The sequence below is a fragment of the Mobula birostris genome, chromosome 2 (assembly GCF_030028105.1).
Source record: "Mobula birostris isolate sMobBir1 chromosome 2, sMobBir1.hap1, whole genome shotgun sequence".
NCBI classification, from domain to species: domain Eukaryota; kingdom Metazoa; phylum Chordata; class Chondrichthyes; order Myliobatiformes; family Myliobatidae; genus Mobula; species Mobula birostris.
The window spans coordinates 216120985-216144223 of NC_092371.1; positions in this window are offsets into that span (position 1 = coordinate 216120985).

Below are 23239 nucleotides of genomic sequence, written 5' to 3' on the forward strand. Positions count from 1 at the left end.
CAAATTCCATGGAAATGTACGCCCATGGTCAGTCCAGAACAGGTGAAGGAGCCTTTCACCTCTAGTTCTAAAATTCTTTTTTTCTGGGAGGTGTAGCTGTTTGGATTACCTGGAGGAATTAGCGGTAGCAGAACATCGATTTTGCAATGGCCATAGGATTGACCTTGACAGCACAAAATTACTGTGCCACACCAATGGCTTTTGGGACTGCCTGGTGAAGGAGGCCATTGAAATAAAACTAGAGAGGAAGTATCTTAACAAAAATAAAAGCCTGACTCTAAGTAAGAGCTGAAATTCACTTGTAAAGAAGGTGGGACAGCAGAAACCTGATTGGATGAGGACTAACCAATCAGGAGGGATGGACAACAGGAGTATAAATACCACCAGACTAGACATGTCCAGGCATCATCCCTGATGAAGGTGGCAGAGATTGTCATTGAAACCTCGATTGAAATTGATATCTGTACCTGGATGGAAGCCCAAGAATAGTTTATTTGACATATATGCCCGGAAAACACTAGATCCTTTACACACACTCTCAAATTTTCACTTTTATAATCTCCTGCAGGTGATGTAAGTGATATATTTTGAACATAAGCAACATAGTAACCATTGTGAGACTATGCTGACTATTTCCTGACCATTGGGAAGAATGCTTGGTACAGCTCAAAATTAATCTGCCAAGAGAGCTATTGGGCGATTTTAGCAAATGTTGGGAGGCAATATAGCTAAAATTTCTAATTCACCTTCAGGATTTTCACTATAATCTGGCAGGAAATTTTTTACTCTTAGAATTATCATTAACAGAAAAAGTGCGTAGTGCGTATTTCCTCTTCTTTTAAGTACTTCTTTTTCTGAAGGTGCTGAGTTGTGCTCAGCCTAGAAATATAGACAATGTATAGCAACAGTCTATAAATGCCTCGGTAGTAGAGCCAGGATCTGCCTCTCTGCAATGGTGACCATAGTGGCATCTGAGTGGTGTCACTCCAATATTGAATTGCCGCTCTCCAATCACCTTTCCATTTGAAATCAACAAGGGGATTACAGGCTTCCCTGTACTCTTCTACATGGTCCATTACTATAATAAGCATTTATTCTTTGAGTGTTCTGGACGCCATTCAAGCTTTCAAGGATTCATTGCTATTATATCAGTATAAAAATATCACAACTGATTCTTTTTTTATTGGGTTCCAGATGTAGTTTAATTATTATTGGAAGAAAGAATATGCATCAAGAAATTATACAGCTGAAGCAGATAAAGGCTTTAATTTAGTTCCAATCATGAGACAATATCCTTCAACTATTCTGGTCCTCTACCTCTAAATTACAGCTATTACTCATTGTGGTGGTTAAAAAAAATGACATATTAATGGTTTGGAATGGCTCAGGTTCAAGCCTTTTGTACGAGATGGGTAAGATTATTTGTCAATGGAAATATGCTCAGTTTATAATTTTAAGTGAATTTCCTGAGGAAGATTTTCCTGTCAAGGAAGATGCCTAGGAAGAAAAAAAATGATGGAAAAATGGCAAAGTACAGGAGTTAGAAACTTGTCTTAATTGAAATATACTTGCCATGGTAAAATTACTCTAATTGATTGTTGTCAGGGTAATTTTGAAGCACCAGAATATTCTTTGATGGTGAGAATGAACCATAAAATTAATTAATAGGGGACAGTCTCAAATGAAGATAAGGACTATAGTGATAACTTAATGCGTGATTTTGACTTTGAGGAACTGGACAGCTCATGGTACAACTCCCAGTGTACATCCTAATGTTCTTCATAAACAAAAGCCTACAGCATAACACATGAAGTGATCAACATAGCTAGAGTAAGAAGTAGTACAGATTATTGTTTATTCAAAAAGTTTTTCTGCCATCCATCTTAATTTCTGCCTTTGTTGCACATTTACTATTTCTTCTGTCTTTCCCTACTTTGAAAATTTTAGCCGTTTTTCATTTCCTTCACTGTGTTCACCCATTTACTGTCATTTTAATTTGACTCTCTTTACATCACCTATCGGTGTTTTGCTCTCCCTTTGCACGTGGCAGTCCTTGTGCACACAAAGCAGGTACTTTGATAATGGAGGAGATCTAGTAAGATGAAGTGAATATTAACCATCTTTTGATCACCTGAGGTGACCTAGAAACGAAGGAAGCAAGGGTAATTCTGTGACAAGCTTCAAGGTTCAAAGTAACTTTATTATCAAAGTAGATATTGTATACGTCACTATATACAACCCTGAGATTCATTTTCTTGCGGGTGTTACGACACATGCCCAACTGCACCAGCTTCCGTGGTTTAAACACTCCAACTCACTGGAATATGGATAGCTGGCACGGCCCCTTTATAGATTCAGGCTGCCCCGCTAATTGACAGCCATGGTTTGGTGCACCTCAATTGTCAGCTCTACTTGGATTATTGTCTAGAGTTTAGTTTAGTGTTCTGTTCTCATTTCAGTCTCTCATCGTGTCTCGATTCCAGCACTTGGGTCCAACCATCTTCATCACAGTACAATTGAGCCAACGTGGACCCAGTGGGGTATTGGAGCCTTTTGGCAGCTCTGACCAGCCACAGTGAGAAAATTTCAAGGCAGAACCTGACAATGCACAACCTCCAGGTCACCGTGTGCCAACTACTGCAGGGAGGAAGCCAGTATCACTCGAGGGAGGCTGGCGGTCGCTCTGCGGTGCCAGTCCATCTTCCGACCACAGAGGGATTCGGGCTCTTGCCGCGGCTTCCTTACTCAATGTTTGTTGGTGTTCGAACTCCAGCCAGCCCACTTCCCTATGGAACGTGGAAAGGTGGCCTTCATGATCTCTCTCCTGACCAGGAATTCCCAGGCCTGGGCCATCGCACATTGGGAGCGAAGGTCGGAGGTTTGTTTGGATTCAGAAGAATTAAAGAACGCCATAAGGAGGGTGTTCCATCATCCCACTGGAGCAAACTGAGCCTCGGACCAGCTGATGAAGGTATGTCAGGGCAGCTGGTCAACAGCTGACTACACGATCGAGTTTCAGACCTTAGCCCAAGAGAATGGCTGGAATGAGGAGACCTTGGTCACTCTGTACCCCACAGACTCCGAGTCAAACTAAAGGCTGCCCTTCCTGGGGGAACTGGGAGAGGACTTAGAGGCTCTGATTGATCAGTCCATCCACCTTGATAATAGCCTGAGCAGAGTAAGAGTGCGACTACCTCAAAAAGTTGAAGAGAACTAGACCGAGCCTGGTCTCGGTGCGTCACAATTCCACTTCCCGACCTTGGACAATGACCAACCCATCTCCTGCTCAGGATCCTGTTGAGCTCATGTAAATCAGCTGCACAAGACTCTCTGCCAATGAGAGCTTCCAGCATTGGAGGCGAGGTTGCTGCTATTACTGTGGGACAGGAGTTCACCTGCGGGCCGAATATCTGAAGTTACAGCTATCAGGAGAGCTGTTAAGACCACCTGGTGTTGGGAGGACTGTCACAGTAGCAGAGGTGAGGGGATGGACTTCTAATCGGGGTAACCTGGAACCTTCAGGAAACCAAGTCCTGCCTTCAAGCCAACAGGCTCGTGTGAGTCCCGACCTGTCCATTTGATGGCGTGTTGGAACTAGAGAGGGAGGCTTACTAGTTCAGGAGCAAGCCAAGGAAGTGCACAAGCAGTCTGGAACTGTAGCAGCTAAACCAAAGGACTCCATTCACCAGGTCCCATCTAAGGAGACAGCTCCAAAACGTAGATCCTTGGTGCCTAGTCCCAGGAGCACAAGGATCATCTATAATGCCTTGCTGCCAATGTCTGAGGATACAAACAAAGATTTGGACACTGATTTAGCTCCTGTTTTCACCGAAGACTCTTTTGAAAACCCATGCAGGAGGCTCTGGGGTCTGCCGAATCACCCTTCCCCCTCCCCGCCCCCCCGCTACTCAGGAGTCATCCTCAGAGGAAGGTTCGGGGGGTAGTTGCAGCGCCCAAGTCAGAAGAAGTCACTTCCACCTACAAGGATTTGGAAGAGGCCTTCAGTAAGGGAAAGGCCTCGACTCTTCTACTGCAACGACCCTACAACCGTGTTATAGATCTACTGCCTGGTACTTGTCTTCCGTGGGATTGATTATAGGTGCTCACAAGCCCAGGGAGAAGGGCACTTGCCCTGGGATTTATTCGGCCCTCCACCTCACCAGCCGGCACTGGATTCTTCTTTGTACAGTAAAAAGGACAGGAACGTGCAGCCATGCATTGATTGTAGAGATCTGAATTACATAATGGTTAAGAATCGTTACCCTCTTCTATTCATGAACACAGCCTTCGAGATGCACCAAGAGGCAAGAGTATTCTCGAAGCTAGGCTTGCGGAGTTCGTACATTCTGTTTCACATAAAGGATGGTGATGAGTGATAGACAGCATTCAATACACTGACAGGGCACTATGAGTAGCTGGTCATGTACTTCGCCCTTGTAAATGTGCCAGCAGTTTTCTGGACCTTTATAAACGGCATGCTCCAGATGCTCTCCATAGGTACACCTTCGTCTACTTGGATGACTTCCTAGTTTTCTCAAAGTCCACCGAGGAGCACGTCAACCATGAAAGAGATACCCTAAAGAGGCTTTTTGATCATGGATTTTACAAAAAGCTGGAGAAGTCTGAATTTCATTTGACCACCATTTCACTTTTGAGTTTAATCATCTCTAATTGCAATCTCAAGATGGACCTTAGTAAGATTCAGAGATTGGTCCCAACCATCCAGTGTGAAACAAGTCCAACAATTCCTGGGATTTGCCAACTTTTACCAAAAGTTCATCAGACACTTCAGCTCAATGACGTCTCCGCTAACAGGACTAACAAAGAGATCCACGGGCCCTTTTGTTTGGACTACCAAAGCGGAGGTGGCTTTTACAGAGCTCATGCAGCTCCCAATTTGGTTGCACCTAACCCAGACCTACCCTTCATCCTGGTGCTGGATGCCTCAGATGTCAGAGTGGGTGCAGTGCTGTCTCAAAGGATACTTTTGGACAATATACTGCATTCATGTGCATTCCTTTCTGGGCAGCTATCCCCAGCAGAGGTGATCTACGACAATGGAAATAGAGAGCTGCTCGTGGTCATTCCTCTGGAGGAATGGCGTCATTGGCTTGAAGGGGCCAAGAACGTTTTTTATTGTATAGACAAACAACAAAAACCTGTCTTGTATTCAGGAGGCCAAGAGAATGATTTCCAGGCAGGCCAGGTGGTCTCTTTTCTCTACCCATTTTAACTTTGTCCTGCCCTATTGACTGGTGTCAAAGAATCAAAGACCAGATGCCTTTATTTGTCAGTTTGATGAGAGGAGCAGTTTACCAGCATTTTGCCCCAAACTGAGATGATAGCGCCAATCCATTGGGGAATCAACGAGCTTCTTTGAAAGACCCAGGCTCTTAGGAGATTCCTAAGAATGGCCCTCTGGGTCACCTGTTTGTCCCTAGTTCCATTCAGTCTCAGGTGCTTCAGTGGGGGCACACATCAAGAATGACTGCTCACACAGGGATTGCCAGGACCCTCGAGTTCATTAACAGAAGATATTGGTGGACTGGAATGGCATGGGTGGTCCATCATTACCTGCTGGCATGAAAAGTGTGTGCCCGGAGAAAGGAGCCCTGCATCCAACCTCAGGGGCTCCTTCACCCTCTACCTGTTCCGGACAGACCATGGGCTCACATCTCCATGGGCTTTGTCACAGGTCTTCCTCCTTCCAAGGTGAAGATTGTCATCATGGTAATTCTGGATCATTTTTTTCGAAGACCAAAAAATTCATCGCCTTGGACAGACTACCATCTGTGATAGAGACAGCCAAAATTGACCTGCACCAGATCTTCAGGATCCATAGTTTTCTGATGGACATTGTGTCAGATCCCAGTCTGTAATTCAGGCCACATATTGGGAGAGCTTTCTGTAAGCTGAGTGGTGTAACAGCAAGTCTTTCCTCTGGGTTTCACCTGCTGTCCAACAGCTAGACAGAGCCAATAAGCCAAGATTTGGTATGAACCCTACGATGCCTGGCCTCTGAAAAAATGGACGGCTGGTGCGTCCATTCGATGTGGGCCGAGGTCACCCACAACACTTCATTCGGCACACGGGATGTCTCCTTTCAAATACCATTTTGGGTCTTCTCCACCACTCCTCCCTGTGCAGCAAGTTTTATTTCAATGGCTTTCTTCACCAGGAGGTCCCAAAAGCCATTGGCGTGGCACAGTTATTTTCTGCTGTCAAAGTCAATCCTATGGCCATTGCGGATGCAACATTTTGCTCCTGTTGATTTCTCCAGGTAACCGAAACGGACACACCTCTTAGAGGAAAATACTGTAATTTTAACAAAAGCGAAGCTCTTGCTCTAAGACAGAACTTGAATTCGATTGTAAGCAAGGTGAGACAGCGGAAAACTGATTGGATGAGGACTAGCCAATCAGAACGGACAGACGATGGGGGTATAAATAACACTGGACTAGACATGCCGTGGCGTCATCCCTCATGGAGATGGCAGAGCTTGTCATCGAAACATCAGTTATAATCAATACCTGCATCTGGCTGGAAGTCTAAGAAGAGTTTAAAGGATCTATTATTTTGAGATACTGAGAACTCACATTTCAAAGGGATATAACAAAACTCAAATCTAATGTAGAATGGGGAGTGGGCTGTATGGATTCAGCATATCCAGTATATACTACTTCACAGCATGACAGAACAAAACGTGTGTCATATTGAAAACACAAATAAAAAATGAAATGTTGTTTGCGTTAAAAAATGAAATACTGCCATTGTCAGAGACTTGCCTGCAGATCACTGAAATGTTGACTTAGTGAGCCTACTCACAGGAAGAGTGAGCTGTTCTAAAAGTTCTGACGTTGGGTTCAAAAGTAAGGTATAGCTTGTCACTTTATGTATTTATGTTGCACGCTGTAAGGTGGCAGTATTTATGTGCGAGAAGTTTTCTGAGCAATACGAATTAATCACTCCTGTGCTTTCCTCTGAGGGTGTGCTCCATCACTTTGAGGGGTAATTCTTCCAGTTGATATAAATGCACCAGTAAGAAAAATTTTTAGAAGTATGATAACATAGACTCCTTTAGACCATAAGACCATGAGACATAGGAGCAGAATTAGGCCATTCAACCCATCAAGTCTGCTCCACCATTTCATCATGGCTGATCCTGGATCTCACTCAACCCCATACACCTGCCTTCTCACTATATTCTTCGATGACCCTGGGCGATCAAGAAATTTTCAAATTCTGCCTTAAATATACCCACGGATTTGGCCTCCACCACAGTCTGTGGCAGGACATTCCAAAGATTCACTACTCTCTGGCTAACAAAAATTCTTCCTTACCTCAGTTTTAAGAGGTCATCACTCAATTTTGAGGCTGTTCACTCTAGTTCTGGATACCCCTACCATAGAATACATCCTCTCCACATCCTTCTTATCTAGTTCTTTCGACATTCGGTAGGTTTCAATGAGATCCCCCAGCATCCTTCTAAATTCCAGTGAGTACAGGCTCAAAACTGGCAAATGCTCCTCATATGTTAACCCCTTCATTCCCAGAATCATTCTCATGAACCTCCTCTGGACCTCTCCAACAACAATACACCCTTTCTGAGATATGGGGCCTAAAACTGTTGACAGTACTTTGTGCGGCCAGACTAGTGTCTTATAAAGCCTCAGCATTATCTCCTTGTTTTTATATTCTATTCCCCTTGAAATAAATGCTAACATTGCATTTGTCTTCTGTACCACAGACTCAACCTTCAAATTAACCTTCTGGGAGTTTTGCACGAGGACTCCTAAGTACCTCTGCACCTCCAATGTTTGAATCTTCTCCCCATTTAGATAATAGTCCGCACTGTTGTTCCTTTTACTAAAATGCATTATCATACATTTCCCATACATTGTCCAAGTCCTGCTGCAATCGAATTGCTTCCTCAGCACTACCTACCCCTCCATCTATCTTCATATCTTCCACAAAGTCATCAATTCCATCATCCAAATCATCGACAAACAATGTGAAAAGTAGCAGTCCCAATACTGACCGCTGAAGAACACCACTAGTCACTGGCAGCCGACCAGAAAAGGCCCCCATTTATTCCCACTCGCTGCCTCCTGCCTGTCAGCCATTCTTCTATCCATGCCAGTATATTCCCTGTAACATCATAGGATTTTATCTTGTTAAGCAGCCTCATATGTGGCACCTTATCAAATGCCTTCTGAAAATCTAAGTAAATGACATCCACTACTACTCCTTTGTCCACCCTGCTTGTTACTTCCTTGAAGAACTCTAACAGATTTGTCAGGCAAGATTTCCCTTAACAGAAACCATGCTGACTTTGACTTACTTTATCATTAGTCTCCAAGTATCTCAAAACCCAATCCTTAATAATAGACTCCAACACTTTCCCAACCGCTGAGGTAAGTCTAACTGGCCTATAATTTCCTTTCTTTTACCTTTCTCCCTTCTTAAAGAGTGGAGTGACATTTGCAATCTTCCAATCTTCTGGGACCATGCCAGAATCAAGTGATTTATAGAAAGACCATGGCAAATGCATACGTTATCTCTTCAGCAACCTCACTCAGGACTCTGGGTTGTTGTCAATCTGGTCCAGGTGACTTATCAAACTTAAAACCTTTAAGATTGCCTAGCACTTTATCCTTTGTAATAGCAATGGCACTCACTCCTGCTCCCTGACACTCATGGACCACTGGCACACTGCTTATGCCTTCCACAGTGAAGACAGGTGCAAAGTATCCATTAAGTTCATGTCATTTCTTTCTCCTCCATTACTACCTCACCAGCATCATTTTCCAGTGGTCCAATATCAACTCTCATCTCCCTTTTACTCTTAATTTTAAAAAGTTTTCGTATCTGGCTTCATATCGTTGGCTAGTTTGCCCTCATATTTCATCTTTTCCTATCTTACAGCCTTTTTAGTTGCCTTTTGTTGGATTTTAAAAGCTTCCCACTCACTTTTGCTCCTTATATGCCCTTTCCTTCGCTTTTAAACAGTTCTTAACTTCCCTTGTCAGCCACTGTTGCCTACCCCTGCCATTTGAGAACTACTTCTGTGGGACATATCTATCCTGCACTTTGTGAACTATTCCCAGAAACTTCAGCCACCTCTGCTCTGCCATCGTCCCTGCCAGTATCCTCCTCCAATCCACCCGGGCAAGCTCCTCTCTCGTGCCTCTATAATTCACGTTATTCCATTGTGATACCGATACATCTGACTAATGCTTCTCCCTCTCAAATTGCAGTACGAATTCAATCACTATGATCGCTACCCTCTAAACGTACCTTTGCATTGAGCTCTGGGTTATTTCACAACATTGAATCTAAGATAGCCTTTCCCCTAGCAGGGTCAAGCACAAGCTTCTCTAAGAAGCATCTCATAGGCATTCATCAAATTCCCTCTTGCGATTTGACACCAACGTGATTTTCCCAATCCCCTTGCATATTGAAGCCCCCATTACATTTGTGACATTTCCCTTACTGCGTGCCTTTTCCAGCTCTCTTTGCAATCTCAATCCTGCATCTTGGCTACTATTTAGAGGCCTATATATGATTCCCATAATGGTACTTGTTACCCTTGCAGTTTTTTTATCCGCCCACAAATATTGAACATTCTCTGACCCTATGTTACCTCTTTTAAATATGTAATTCCATCTCTTACCAATAGAGCCACACCACTGCCTATGCCTTCCTGCCTGTCCTTTCAATAAAAAGTACATCCTTTGATGTTAAACTCCAAGCTATGGCCTTCTTTCAGCGACAACTCAGTGATGCCAACAATGTCATGTCAACCAATTTCTAATTGTGCCACAAGTTCATCCACCTTATTCTGAATAGTACATGGACTTAAATACAGCACCTTCACTACTGCATTCTTTGCCCTTTTGAATCTTGCCTCTATGGTACAATTTTGCCTCTGTCTGCATTTGTATCCAATCATTGGCTTGTCCTTCCTTACACTCACGTTACATCCATTACCTACTTGTAAACCTGCTAGCTCACCCTCAGCTCTACCATACTGGTTCCCATTCCCCTGCCATATCAATTTAAATCACTCCCAGCAGCTCTAGTGCACCTGCCCGCAAGAATATTGGTCACCCTCAGATTCAAATACCACTCGTCTCTTTTGTATAGGTCACACCTTCCCCAGAAGAGGTCCCAATAATCCAGAAATCTGAATCCCTGCCCCCTGCTCCAATTCATCAGCCGTGCATTTATCTGCAACCTCATTCTATTCCTATCCTCACTGTTGCTTGCCATAGGCAGCAATTCCAAGATTACTACCCTTGAGGTCCTGCTCCTCAGCTTCTTTCCTAACACCCTGGATTCTGTTTTCAGGACCTCCTCCCTTTTTCTGCCTCTGTCATTGGTACCAATATGAATCACAAATTCTGGCTGCTCACCGTCCCTTTTCAGGATATTGTGGATGCCTTCAGAAACGTTGTGGACCCTGGCACCTGGGAGGCAAACTACCATCTTTGTTTCTTTTTCACATCCACAGACTTTCCTCTCTGTCCCCCTAACTATAGAGTCCTCTATTCTCTTCAGTTCCTACCCTTCTGAGCCACAGTCTCAGTGTCAGAGGCACGGCCACTCTTGCTTCCCCCAGGTGGGTTGTCCCACCTCACAGCACTTCAAAAGAAGTACCTATTGTTGAAGGGGATGGCCATAGGGATGCTCTCCATCTCTAACATTCTCCCTTCCCTCTCCTGACAGTCACCCATTTATCTGTTTTCTGTAGTCTTGGGGTGATTACCTCCCTGTAGCTCCTGCCTATCACCTCTTCACTTTCCCTAACAAGCCGAAGGTGATTGAGCTGCAGCTCCAGATCTTTAACACGGTCTCCAAGGAGCTGCATTTCAATGCACCTGTAGCCATCGGGGAGGCTGGAAGTCTCCTGGAAATCCCGCATCTGACACCCAGAGTAGAACACTGGCTCTGTAAATAAGAAAAGAGAAATAAATGAGGAAGAAAATTACCTACTTACCTTGCCTTCGCCTGTTCTCACCAAAGCCCTGTTGAACCAAAACCTTACCACTCTGACTCAGACCATTCCAATGATGACCGCTCCATGAGATGGCACCTCTCTTTTATGGAGACTGGGTTCTTAAAGATCTTCGCCAGACTTGCGCGGGAACGCTTCTCCTGCGTCTGCGCAGTAATCTAATCAGTACTATATACTATAACTCATGCTACCAAAAACAATTGGCTATCTTTTTTGCTGCAAGTTATCATGGGCACAAAACTGGACAACTTGTTTTGTTAAAGATTAAAATTCACAACAGTTGGAATTTCACCTCATCCTCACCTTTTTCACAGCATTTGGAAATGGGCAATAAATATCGGCCATAGCGACAATGCTTATGTCCCAAACATGTACTTACAAAAGATTTCATTTTACAATAAAATTTCTATATTTTCCAGCATTCTTGTTTATGAAGACCTAATACATATTTTGGAGATTATTTTTGTTGTCAAATATACCAAATAATATAAAGAACATTTAGCTTTTAAAAACAACATGCACATTTAAAAGGAGCACACATTTTCAGTTGTTTCAAATTGGTAGTAATAATATAGCTTCACTATCACAAGGAGAAATATTCAAAGTAAATTTACTCTCAATGTACATGCATGTCACTGTATACAACCCTCCATGCCGGCATACTCAATAAATTCAACAACCATGATAGAATCAATGAAAGACCACACAAACCTGGGCGTTCAAAGGACATCAAACTATGCAATACAAAAAGAAAAGTAATAAATAAATAGGCAATAATTATTAAGAACGTGAGATGAAGAGTCCGTGAAAGTGAGTCCATTGGCTGTGGGAACATTTCAATGATGGTGCAAGTGAAGTTGATTGAAGTTTTGTATTGAATTGAATTGAACTGAATTGACTTTATTAGTTACATCCTTCATATATATGAGGGTTAAAAACCTTTACGTTACGTCTCTGTTCAAATGTGCAATGTGCAATTTATAATAAATAGTATGTACAACAGGACAGTAACAAGATGGTTAAAAGTGAACAGTCAATATAACATAGAAATACAGTTGTATCAGCATGAATTAATCAGTCTGATGGCCTGGTGGAAGAAGCTGTCCCGGAGCCTGCTGGTCCTGGCTTTTATGCTGCGGTACCATTTCCTGGATGGTAGCAGCTGGAACAGTTTGTGGTTGGGGTGACTCGAGTCCCCAATGATCCTTCAGGCCCTTTTTACACACTTGTCTTTGTAAATGTCCTGAATAGTGGGAAGTTCACATCTATAGATGTGCTGGGCTGTCTGCACCACTCTCTGCAGAGTCCTGCAATTGAAGGAAGTACAGTTTCCATACCAGGCAGTGATGCAGCCAGTCAGGATACTCTCAATTGTGCCAAGACCCTGATGGATGAGGGGTAATAACTGTTCCTGAACCTGGTGATGTAAGTTCTGTGGCCCCTGTACCTTCTTCCTGATGGCAACAGTGAGAAGAGAGCATGCCCTGGGTGCAGGGGGTCCTTGATGATGGATGTTGCTTTCCTACAACAATGCTTCAGGTAGATGTGCTCAATGGTGGGGAGAGCTTTACCTGTGAAGAACTAGGCCTTGTCCGTTACTTTTTGTAGAATTTTCCATTCAAAGGCATTGGTGCTTCCATACCATGTTGTGATGCAGTCAGTCTATATACTCTCCACCACACATCTATAGAAGTTTGCCAATGTTTTAGATGTCATGCTGAATCTTCACAGGAAGTATGGGCACTGCCATGCTTTATTCATATGAGCTGAGCCCAGGCTGGTTCCTCTGCAATGATAGCACCGAGGAATATAAAGATGCTAACCATCTCCTTCTCTGATCCCCCGATAAGAACTGTTGCACGGACCACTGGTTTCCTCCTCTTGAAGTCAATAATCTGCTCCTTGGTCTTGCTGACATTGAGTAAGAGACTGTTGCACCACTGAGCCAGATTTTCAAATTTGATGCCTTCATAGACATAATAGTACGTGTCTTTTGAAAATGGATTAGAATCTGGTTCAGAAATGGGCCACGTGAAAGGCATAGCCTTAGTTTCCACAGTTCAATAAATGCTGTAAAAGACTACTCCATAGAGTTGGCGCAGTTATTTGGCACTTTTATTTAAGCTCTGAAACTAGGTTAGAATCCAATATTATTCAACAAATTAGAGGCTTAATTTATCACTTAAGGTGTTCCATATCAGGCAAGCTGGGTATTTGTAACTGAGATCTTGGTGGGACCCAGCCTCAAAGCTGCAAAATTTTGATTCAACGTTATTTGGTGTTAAATTGGAACTCTCAATCAGACAAGAAAGGTTCTCTTAAAAGCTGAGGTAGAAGGCCATAGTTTCTTTGAAGTGAAGATTGATTTGAGAACAAGTGATTCTGTCACTGGCTTTCCAGACTCAAATGAGTTATTACAGAAATTGTTACTGTCACTGAGAATTTTATTGCCAACAATCCCAGATTTGGCAGTATCACTAATCAATTATGAAAAGTAGTAAAATATCAGTTCAACTCTTGGAATTAATAATTTACATTTATTTGTTTTACAAAGTCTATAGTAAATACATTCTATGCAGATAAATCAAATAGAGTTCATTCCAGAGGAAGAACTTACAGTATAACTTAGCAGAAGCGACTTTAATATTAATATTGTTTTCTGCATTTCTAACACAATTAATCCTAAAATTAGTATCTCTGAAATTGTAAGTTCCTGAACAAAGAAATGTTAGCAATTACTGTAACTATGCATCATCATAAATGTTAACTTCCAATTGTTTTATACAACTATATACAAGCAGATAAAAATATGATTATGGTTACAAACATCATTATGGCTTTTATTAATGAAATCAAATAGTGGCATTAAAAAACAGGAAATAATTAATATCCAAGTCAATCTGAGACAGGCAAATATCAAATTCTTTATTTCACTAGGTTTAAAACACTTTGGGACCAGAGAGTATAGTTAATTGTTAGCTAAAGATCATGCCTCTTATATTGTTTTATATATGTGATGTTATAAATGTGACAAATTTTTGAATGTAAAATGTGTTTGTCTTATTGAAGAAATACTGATTTTTTTTTCCAATATTCTCAATGTCCTATCATCTTCTTTGCAATTTAGTAATTGCAGGCCTCATAACATTTAACTAACTCATTCAAGTACTGATCATACCAATGTACTGCATTTTTTGCGTTGCCCTTCAGTGTCTACTTGCTGTGCAAGCGATGTCCATGAATACAAAATGCGGATAGTTAAATTAGAAAGTTATGCAAAGTCACACCAGCCAGTACTCAGTTGTCATTTTAGCCTTTCTTTTCCTTTCCCATCCAATTTAACATGTGGGGGCCCATGCTGTGCAATATAAATGTTGGAAGATATATGAGAAGAGTGAAAGAACCTACCTGTTGCATGCATACTATATGCCAACGTTTCCTGATCTATTTAGTTGAATTGTTTTCTGAGGGTTCTGACAAGACTCTGTGTGGTGGCTGAGGCTAATTTTATCTCATCAGAATTGGAATCCGGTTTAATATCATTGCCATATGTCATGAAATTTGTTAACTTTATGGCAGCAGTACAATGAAGTACATGATAAATAAATAAAGAGAAAAAACTGAGTTACATTAAGTATATATATATATAATATGTCTATTAAATACTTAATTTAAAATAAGTAATGCGAAATAACAGGAAAAAAGGAATGAGATAGCGTTCATGGGTTCAATATCCATTTAGAAATCAGATGGCAGAGGGGAAGAAGCTGTTCCTGAATCACTGTGCCTTCAGGCTTCTGTACCTTCTTCCTAATGGTAATAGTGTGAAGAGGGCGTGTCCTGGGTGGTGAGGATACTTAATGATGTATGCTGTCTTCCTGACACACTGCTCTCTGAAGTTCTCTTTGATAGTATGTAGGCTAGTACTCACAATAGAGCTGACTAATTTTACAAGTTTCTGCAACTTATTTCAATCAGTAGCCCCACTCCCATACCAGGCAGTGATGCAGCTAGTCAGAATCCTCTCAATGGTATATTTGAAGCTTTAGAGTGTTTTAGTTGACAAACCAAATCTCCTCAACCTCCTAATGAAATATAGCTGCTGTCCTGCCTTATTTATAGCTACATCAATATGTTGCATCCAGGTTAGGTCCTCAGAGATATTGACACCCAGGAATTTAAAACTGCTCACTCTTTCCACTTCTGATCACTCTATGAGGTTTGGTTGAAGTTCCCTTATCTTACTCTTCCTAAAGACCACAATCAGCTCTTTGGTCTTGCTGACATTGAGTGCAAGGTTGTTGCTGTGACTCCACTCAACCAGCTGGTATATCTCACTCCTGTACACCCTTTCACCACCATCTGCAATTCTGCCAACAGTTGTAATATCATCAGCAAATTTATAAATACTGTTTGAGCCACACAGTCATGGGTGTAGAGAAAGTAGAGCAGTGGGCTAAGCACACATCCCTGTGGTGCGCCAGTGTTAATTGTCAGTGAGGTGAAGGTGTTGTTTCCAATCCACACAGTTAGAAAGTCAAAGATCCAGTTGCAGAGGGAGGTTCCGTAGTTTTTCGATCAGGACTGTAGGAATGATGGTGTTAAATGTTGAGCTATAGTCAATAATCAAATCCTCATACAGATATTTGTATTGTCCAGGTGATCCAAGGCTGCGTGCAGAGCCATTGCAATTGCATCTGCTGTAGACCTATTGTGACAATAGGCAAATAGCAGTGGGTCCAGGTCCTTGCTGAGACAGGAGTTAATTCTAGCCATGACCAACTTCTCAAGGCAATTCTGTGAAACAAAGAACGCACACATTCCTAATGCCCCTCTGATACAGCACCCTATCTCTAGGACCATCAATTTTATTTACCAGACACTGTATGTTTTCCAGCAAGATAGTCCTGCGATTGAGTCAGAAAAGATGTCTAATGCTGAAAATCATTGATAGCTCGGCTGCATGTATAGGCTTTGCAGGCTGACAAACTCGAAAGTCTTTATATGTTTCTAACTATTTTTGACATCTGTTAGAGATTTTTAAAGACTTAAATCGTTTATCCAAAATAACCACATCAAATAAACAAGATGCGTAGTATGTCCTAATTAGGAAAGAATAATAGAAGCCCAAATTTAATCAAAAAACTAAACTGTTGCCTATAAACAAAGGAATCTATGAAGATATGAGACATTGTGTAAAGAGATAGTTGAAAAGTATGACAATGGAAAGGCAGCAGCTAGCAATTATAGTATTTAACAAACTTTCTAGTGGCAGTTGTTAAGTCAGTAGTGAGGAAAAACAGTGTGCAGGAATAGAAATAGAAACAGCTTTAAATGAGGGAGCGAGCAGGCAGAGGAAGAGCACTGCCAGCCAGCCGTACTGACTCTGAGTGAATGAGTGAGGCTGCTCAGTGCTCCTGCCTCTGCTTGGCTCAAACCTGCCCAAACCCTGCAGCTCAGGGGAGGGAGAGAGCAGAGAAGGCACGTGGAAATATCCTGATCCCACCCAGCAAGATTCAAGATTGTTTAATGTCATTTCCTGTACTCATGTGAGGAGAACAAAATAATTGTTACTCCAGACCTGATGCAGTACAAAAAAACACAAAAGGTAAATAACACGACAATAATAATAATTTTAAAAACCACACAACAAATATAAATACATAAAATGACTTCTATACGTAGATTGATAAATGACACATAAGGTGAAGAACAAGAAGTAGTAATGGTGGAGTTAATGTGTGGAGGTGTTGATCAGTCTTACTGCTTGGGGAAAGTATCTGTTTTTGAGTCTGGTGGTCTTGGTGTGGATGCTACAGAGCCTCCTCCCTGATGGTAGTGGACACCCATGAGCAAGATGGGTGGGATCTTTCATGACGTTACTGAACATTTTTGGGTAGATTTCTGTACATATGTCCTTGATGGCAGGTAGGCTGGTGCTAGTGATGCGTTGGACAGTTTTTCACTACCCTTTGTGGATCCTTCCAGTCTGCCACAGTGCAGTTTCCTTACCAAACAGTGATTCAGCTTGTTAGGATGCTCACTACTGCACATCAGTAGAATGACATGAGTAAGGATGTGCAAAGCCCAGCTCTCTTCAGCCTCCTCATAAAGTTAAAGCTTTTAGTGAATAGTCACCCTGGAGGGCGGAACACATGTATTCGGAGCTAATATACTGATATCAATTAGGAATTGTTAACTGGACAGAAAGAAAAGAGTGGAAATAAACTCTTAAGACTAACAGACTGTGCCTGGTGAGGTGCTGATGCCTAGGTTATAGTCCACATCAATAAGAGGTTTTGCAAGTTTTCTAATGACACAAAACTAGGTGGGGCTGTAATTAGAGAGAAAGATGTAAAGGGCCTTCAGGAGGGATATAAGCAACCCAAGTGAGTGCATAAGCACATGACAGATGGAATACAATATGAAAAAACATGGAGTTATCCTTTTAAATGCACAAAACAAAAAAAATAAAGAGAATGCTTGTTTAATGGGATTGGGTAAGGTTGATAGTGAAAAGAAACCATATGTGGTGTGATCATATCCAACCCCTAAAGCTAATGTTTCAGTGCAACAAGTAGCTGGGAAGAGAAATGGTAAACAGGTCTTTATCATCAGAGGATTCCAGTGTTGGTATGCTTATAAAATTATATAGGACCTTGGCATGACTGCATCTGGAGTATTGGCCATATGTTGGTCCTATCTAAAATGAGGAGGCAGTGAAGTTCAATAGTCTGCCAGATTTGTCATTTGAGGAGGGGTTCAGTAAATTGAAGTGTATTCTCTTGACAAAGTCCCAACAGTTCTGGTTAGGATTGCGCTGAGCTGCAGTCTCTGTTGAGGTCATGGCTCAGACTCGGTTTTCTTTAACTTTGTAGAGATGATTCTGGGGACGGAGAGGTAACTTAGGGTTTAGTTTATGGTTATTGGTGGGGAGTTAGAGATCAGGCCAGAATCTAGTTCTCTGCTCCACGTTCTATCCTTGAAGACCAGTGACTTGGGCATGTGACAAGAGACATCTGTAGAAGGATGTCAAGCCGGCAAGGCTTGTGGACAAAGACCAGCAAGGACAAAGACTGGCAGCCCCCCAGGTCAGCAAGTAACCCCAGGTCATCAGAGGATCCCTAGCAAGTCCAAGATTCAAAGTCTGGAGTTTGGAGTCACTCCAACTGTAAGTCTGAGGATCCATAATGAAGATCAAAGCCCAAAGGTCAATTAGAAGTCTGGAAGTCAGGGCAAGACCACAGATGCTTTCAGTCTGCAAGTCCACATTTCACTATATGTTTTAACATAAGAATGAGAGAAAATCTCATTAAAACTTACAAAATTCAAAAAGGTCTTAAGAGATTAGATGTAGGAAGATTTTTTCATCTGATTGGAGAACCTAGTAACAGGTTTAGGGCTACATAGGCATGGTATGAGGGGAAATTTTTCATGCAGCAGAAGGTGAATTTTTGGAATTCTCTATCCTGGACACGTGCTGACTCAGTCAACATGTCACTCAGAACAAGGTTTATTAGATTTTTGGATATTAAGGGAACCAAGCGATATGGAGACAATGAAGGAACATGATACTGAGTTAGAAAATCAGTCACGATCTTGATGAACGGTGGAGCAGGATTGCAGGGCTAAATTTCCTATTCCTGCTAGTAGTTAGTATTTTCTCATGTTCTTAAATTTATTATAAACACAGTGTTTTAAATAATGTGAAACTCAAATCAAAACTTCAAAGAAACAATTATAATATTATTTTACAACCTGCATAGCACACTGAACAAAAAAGAAGAAACACAGATATTTGAAGAGCATAATGGGTTTTTAATTGGTTTCACAATAAGCATACATTGGATACAGAAAAAAACGAAAGATCATCTACATCTATGCATTGGGTATTGGTTTAATTACTGTGGAGCCAAATATTTAGACAGATACATTCCTGCTCATTTACAAGCACTACCTGCTTTATTATCAGTGGAAGATAAAATGAACCATGCTGAAACAATGGTTGTAGATTCTTCTCAAAGTATTACATTTGCAAACAATATAAACTGAAGGAACTTAATTATGTAGTAAAGAATTCTTTTTCTCCTGATGTGTGTCTTAATTAAAGGTTGCAACAGCTTTAGACCTTATAGTGCATCATTTATACAATCCTTAAATAATATCTGCATTGAATAATTGTACAACAAATATATTGACATGTACATATTCCCTAAAATGGTAGTGCAAATTGAAACTTAAAACATTAACAACAAAAAAATTTAAGTTATTTAGCAACAAACAAAAATCTTTTGATGAAAGATCTGAAATGTTAGATCTGTTTCTTGCTCCTTGGGTGCTGTCTGACCCTGCAAAGTGTTTCCAGAATTTTCTATTTTAATTAAGCTACAAAATAACACTGATTATTTATTCGTTTGTTTATTCGTTTAGCTAACTAGTGAGGGAGGGTGCCACGCTGCTCCAGTAAACCTTGACAATCCGTTTAACCCTAAACAGATCACATGACAATTTATAATGACCATTTAAACTACCCAGTACGTCTTCGGACTGTGGGAGAAAGCCAGAGCACATGGGGAAAATCTATGCATTCCACAGGGAGGACGCACAGACACTCCTTAGAGGCGGCACTGAAATTGTACCCTGAACTCCGACATCCCAAGGTGTCATAGTGTTGTAGTGATCACTACGCTACTGTGACGCCAATTGATGATTACTGACAACAAAAGCTCCATCACCAAAGATGAGCAAAAATTGAGTTTGGGAAGAATACTTGGTTATCAAGAGAGGATGAATGGGAATGAAGGAAGATAATCATGTCAGAAAAAAAATGACATAAGAAATTATAAAAAACAGCAGAACTAACCAAATGGTTCCTTGGTTCCATTAAGTAAGATCCTCCAATTTCACCTTCTCATCTCATGATTTCCCAAAAAAACTATCAAGAATACACTTGAGATCTGATTACCCACAACCTTTGAGAATCCACAGTTCCACAGATTTATAAATCTCTGAAGATTTTATTTTCCAGACTCTTTCCTAGTTTTAGTTTTCCAAGCCTGAAGAGTCACTCACAGCAGCTATCCTGTCAAGACCTTAGAGAATCTTTTGTATTTCAATGACATGTCAGTCCATGGCCTCCTCTACTGTCACTGTGAAGCCACACTCAGGTTGGAGGATATATTCTGTCTGGGGTATCCTCCAACTTGATGGCATGAGCATCGATTTCTCAGACTTCCAGTAATTTCGTTCCCCATTTCCCCTCTCGGTTTCACCTATCTCCTTGTGTTTCTTCCTCCCCTACCCCCACCTTCTCTTTTTTCCCCTGGTCCTGATGAAGGATCTCAGCCCAAAACATCAACTGAACACTTTTCCATAAATGCTGAGTTCCTGCAGCATTCTGAGTGTCTAACTTTTATTCTTTTAAACTTTAGAGGATATATGCTTATTTAACTTAACCTTATACTAGATATAAGGACAAAAATAAACAAAATGAGTGCCAATATCAGGAAGTTAATTCTCAAACGAAGGGAAATCAATACATTGAATGGATTCCCTAATAGACTATTGCATCTTCCTGGAATTGTCAACAAACAAATCAGATGTTCTTTTGGCTAGATGTCATGGTACTTGTGGAAGTTTAGAGGTAGTAATGCGAGCACTCGAGTCAAGTTTGGTGTTCTCCTAACAGGTTATTTCCTTAATGGAGAATCCCTGTGTATGACTTTGTTTAATGTGGGAACGCTGATGTATGGGCAGCCATCACATGGTCTTTGACAGATCAGGGTCAGTGTCCAGCAGCGTGGAATCTAAGGCGACTGGGGCCCCTTCAGTAGTGCAGCCTTCCTCCACCTTCACTGCCATTGTGAAGTGTCATCTTCTGTCAGCTCCGCTGTCGAGGTCTTGGTTGGATTGCTATTTATCTGGAACCTCACCCTTGACCTTACCGCCAGGGCTGACACTACCAGGAGGAGCTAGTCTCCAGTCGGCATGACGAACGGCTCCTCAGGAATTCAAAGCCTCTCAACCAAGAGGGAATGCATGTCCCCACCCCCATCTGCCATTATCGTCTGATCTTGTGATAGAATCCAAAACTGATTTTAAACCAGATGGAAATGGTTTGATTTAGTCACTTGATTTTGTATTTGTAAATATAAAATGTTAAAAGCCACTTTAGAGTTTTACATATTTATAACCTGATTTGTAAATATTTTAATTCAAGTTCTGTACATTGATATTGAACATGAAATGCTGTTTGTTTTTCAATTAATTTAGCCATGCAGTTATGGCCAAGATGCATATATAATTCAATGAGGAGTAAATTCTGCATAGTATCTTAGAATTAATTTGTTTTATGCCTCAGATAAAGTCTTGTACATTGTAAAAGTAAAACATAAACTATATAATTAGAGACAAAACATGCTCTAGCATTAGTAACACAAGAGATTCTGCAGATGGTGGGAATCTTGAGGGCACACACAAGGGCTGGAGGGACTCAGCAGGTTAAGCAGCATATATGGAGAGTTAACGTCCTGGGCCAAGATACTTCATCAGGACAGGAAAGGAAGAGGAAAGAAGCCTGTAAAAGAAGGTGGGAGTGGAGATGAGGGGAAGGAGTACAAGTTGGCAGGAGATAGTTGAAACCAGGTGAGGGGGGAAAGAGGGTTTATGTGGATGGAGTAAAGTATAAAGCTGGGAGTGCTATGTGGATTAGGTAAAGGGCTGACAAAGAAGGAGAGTGGACCATGGAAGAAAGGAAGGAGAAGGGACCAGAGGAAGGTGATGGGAAGGTAAAGAGAAGGGGAGCTAGAATAGCAAATGGAAAAAGAGAGAAGGGGGAGGGAAAGAAATTACTGTAAGTTAGAGAAATTGAGGTTTGTGACATCAGGTCAACTACCTTATCCTATCAGATCCCTTCTCCTTCAGCCCTTTATCTCTTCCACCTATCACCTCCCAGCATCTCATTTCATTCCCCCTCTCCCGTTCACCTTCCCCTCCAGCACTTTGTGTGTGTTCCTCCAGGATTAGTATCGGGTAGCTCTGTTCATTAGTTTCTGAACAGTTTCAGTCTTCCTGCTGGCCCACAAGGATAAAGTTAAATGTATTGCCAGTCACCAGAATGATTGAAATGGTCATCTGATGAGACTGCATTTCTCAGACAAAGACCCTTATCACTCCAAACTCCCACTGCACATGGCACTTCCAAGAAATAGTCCTTCTGTCCTTTAATCCTTCACAAGCTGATCCTATTGGCACATGGAGCAAAGCAGTGGGAGGATTTGCCAGCAATTCAATAGTCAAATTGGCCACAATGTGAATGCTCCTCCTATTGGCCACTTTTAGTTTTCAATAAAGATTTCAGTACTATACAGCAGGAAGATATCATGGGTTTCCAGGGCCCATACAATGAGGGAACATCACCTACAAACACTGAATATTTGAATTAGAATTCCCAGCAACATCTGACAGGAACACAAGGGCTGTTCCCTCACATCTTCAAACTCAAGAATGTGTAAGATCCTACCACTTATATATTAATCCAGCACACTCAGGACTTTAATGGGTAAGAGCTGCAGATTTTCTGAATTATCAGAGGTTATTTTCTTAATGTTCCAATACATTTCTAATTCCTCTCTTTTTGGATAGATTTACCCAGTAACATTTCATACCCAGTAACAGAAGCCACAGTTTCAAGGTGCTTGGAAAAAGGTACAACGGAGATGTCAGGGGTAAGTTTTTTACGCAGATAGTGGTGAGCGTGTGGAATGGGCTGCCGGCAACGGTGATGGAGGCGGATAGGATAGAGTATTTTAAGAGACTCCTAGATAGGTACATGGAACTTAAAAAAATAGAGGGCTATGGGTAACCCTAGGTAATTTCTAAAGTAAGTACATGTTCGGCAGAGCATTGTGGGCCGAAGGGCCTGTATTATGCCATAAGTTTTCTATGTTTCTATGTTTCCATTTCAAAGATCCTGGAAAGTCTCGAGACACAACCACACAAAAAGGATCTCGTGCTCTTCCCGGCATATATGACGAATAAACTCTTCTGTCTTCCAGCCAGGTTGAGGTATCGAAACATCAGTTATAATCAATACCTGTACCTGGCTGGAAGTCGGAGAAGAGTTTATTCATAACTATACAAGTTTCAAGGCAAGATAGCCAACCAATCCAGCTAAGGTTGCTGGCACATGGATCCCAATGAGTGCTCAGGGAGATGGACCAG